At 48.5% G+C, this 3,001-nt stretch overlaps 1 pseudogene; it reads left to right on the forward strand.

Moving 5' to 3' along the window:
* The first annotated feature begins 1,088 nt into the window (after positions 1 to 1,088).
* On the forward strand, positions 1,089 to 2,397 carry LOC102886823 (annotated as a pseudogene).
* Positions 2,398 to 3,001: the final 604 nt, after the last annotated feature.

Raw genomic sequence — 3,001 nt, forward strand, 5'->3', positions numbered from 1 at the left:
CAAGAAAGTAACTGAGCTTTTCATACAATTTTTGTTTACCCCATGAAATTTCATCTCTCATTAACAGCTCATATTCTCTCATTTTGATGCTTCTCAATCTCTATCATCAAATCCTAGTGGTTTCTGATGGCATCTGCAGGATTGGATTGGGCTGGATTCAAGGTATCTAATACAGATTTGGCTTTTCTTCATTTAATTGTACATTTGGACGAGAAGTACCTTTCCTGGTAGAACTGGGAATAGAGTCAGAATAGATTGATGCATGAGCAGAAGGGAACTTGACCTTGTCTGGATGAGCCGAAAAAAAATCAGTAGCCTGATATGTAGCCATCTCTGTTTTTCACTTTAACCCTGTTCTATATGGCTTTGAGCAAGTCTGGAATTTCAGCTCTGTTAATTTATGAAGAAACTTGGGCAGGTTACTCACCCTGAGTACCAGTTTATTCATCTGAAAGAGGAAGATGACATAATTGTTGTAGGAAGTACTGATTACATTTGTATGCCTGGCATACAACAGGCATTCAATAAATAGTAACTTTAGAACTAATCAGAAAATAGTAAACATTACCAAGCTGCCAGCTGAGACATAAGGCATTTTCATCACCAACCCTTCCTACTGAACTCTTTCGAGGGGTCTGGAACCATAGAAACATGCAGAAGTCGTCTAAAGTTCATAAGAAGAAACTGGAAAGTTCATTTATCTTCAAATATAAGCAAAGAGGACAATGCAAAGATGTCAGCCCGTGAGGTAAGTCATGTACACACATCACCATATAGCACAGTGGAACAAGGTACGTGCTACAAGATAAATCAAGTTAAAGTGCCCAGGCGCTTTGAGAAAAAAATTATTTCTTTCAGCTGAATTATCAGAAAATATTGTGTGGGAAAGGTAAATTTAAGCAGGGTGTTAAAATGGCAAAGTATTTATGACAAAGTGTGTCTGTGACTAATTCAATTTGACTAACGCATGGAGTAAATGAAAGGGTAAAGTGTGAGATAAGACAAAAAGGGTGGATTTGGACTGTGCTAGAGAGGCATTTGAAGGCCAGGATAAGGAATTTTAGATTTTTCAGCAAAGGGATAATAAAATGGTTGACATAACAGCTTTACTACGAGACAGTTCATCTGGAAACTTTGTGAAAGAAAGAGTGGAGGGAAGAAATGGCAAATCTAGTAAGAGACTGTGCGGTGACACAGGTGAAAGGCTATAGGGGCAGACGAGGGAAGAGCTGGGGAGCTAGAGGGAAGGAGTGCATTTTTTAAAATTCTAAGACCCCTTTTACCAGGCCCCGGGCTTGGGGCGCTGTCCCTCCCGGTGGCAGGACACCTGGCTTCCGACTTTGCCTTTCGCCCCACTGGGCGGTGGAGGCGACCGGCCAGAAGGGCCCGAGCGGGGCTGCGTTGACCCTCAGACCAGGCTGAGCTTCCAGGGCCTTCCTGGCGGGTCAGAAATCCGGCCGGGGCTTGGCCCCAGCACCGAGGTGTGGGGGGTCCCTCTGTGTCCCCCGCCGCGTGAGTTCTACGGGGGAATGGCCTACTGTGGATCCCAGGTTGGAGTGGGGATGCTGCCCCAAGGAGGCCTGTCGACCCCTCAGCCCGAGGGCGAGGCGGGAGCCGGAGTGGAAGGCAACTCTGAGGGGGCCTCCCCAGAGCCCCATGCTGCCCAGCCCGGGGCCGTGGATCTGGACAAGGAGACCCCGGAGCAAAAACCCTGAGGTGGTGGCGAGTGAGGACATGGAAGCTCAGCAGAAAAGACCTAGAGCAATCTGCCAAGCTCTTGAAGCAGAAGAGGATCAGCCCAGGGCACACCCAGGCGATCTGGGGCTCACCTGGAGGGTTCTCTTAGGGAAGGTGTTCAGCCAAACGACTGTCTGCCGCTTTGAGGCGCTGTTGCTCAGTTTGAAGAACACGGGTAAACAGCGGCCCCCCGCTGCAGAAGGGGGTGCAAGAAGCTGACGACGAGAATCTACAGGAGACGTGCGAAGCAGAGACCCTCGTGCAGGCCCAAAAGAGAAAGCGAACAGGGATGGAGGGCCAAGTGGGGGGCAACCTGGAGAGCATGTTCCTGCAGCGCCCAAAGCCCACACTTTGTAGCAGGTCAGCCACATGGCCCAATGGCTCAGGCTTGAAAAAGATGTGCTCCAAGTGCGCTTCTGCAACTGTCGCCAGGAAGGCAAACAATCGAGCAGTGACTATTCATGAGAGGATTTGGACGCTTCTGGGCCTCCTTTCTCAGGGGAACCAATATCCTTTCTTCTGGCGCCAGGGCCCCATTTTGGTACCCCAGGCTATGCGGGCCCTCACTTCACTACACTGTACCCCTCGGTCCTTTCCCTGAGGGTGAAGCCTTTCCCTCTGTCTGCCTCCACTCTGGGCTCTCCCGCGCATTCAAACTGAAGTGCCTGCCCTTCGCAAAAAAGGGGAGAGCAGGGACAGAGGAGCCTGAGGATGGTACCAGGGCTTTGGGATTAAGTTCTTCGTCATTATTGGGAACACTATGGGGGCAGGGAGTTTGGGGGAACTGGTTGGAGGGAATTCCGGTGAATTTCGATGATGCTCTTGATTTTAATGCCCACATCACTCATCACTCTGATCTGAAATAAAGAAGCCTGGGACACATGTACACACACAAAATTCAAATACTTGCTCCAGTCCTGGGCAAATGAATCAATCTCTGGCAAGTGGACTTGGGCATCAATATTTTTCCATTTTACTCTCCCCAGTGATTCCAATGCGCAGCTTCAGTTGAGAACTGCTGACCTTGAACTAGATATACTGTAGTCTCTAAATAAGCACCCTTGCTCACATGGTAAAATTCACCAAGCACACTCATGGTGGTTCATTCCTAAGTCTCAACAGAGGGAGCAGTTCCCCAGAATTCCTTGATGTTTAGCATTCCTTGCTGGTCATTCCCCATTCCATAACACTCCATCCGGGGAAAGTGAATAATCCCAAATCCTACTAGAAGTACAGATATGAGAAAAATCAACCTGAAGATAAA

This window comes from Pteropus alecto, unplaced genomic scaffold (assembly GCF_000325575.1).
Source record: "Pteropus alecto unplaced genomic scaffold, ASM32557v1 scaffold21, whole genome shotgun sequence".
Lineage (NCBI taxonomy): Eukaryota > Metazoa > Chordata > Mammalia > Chiroptera > Pteropodidae > Pteropus > Pteropus alecto.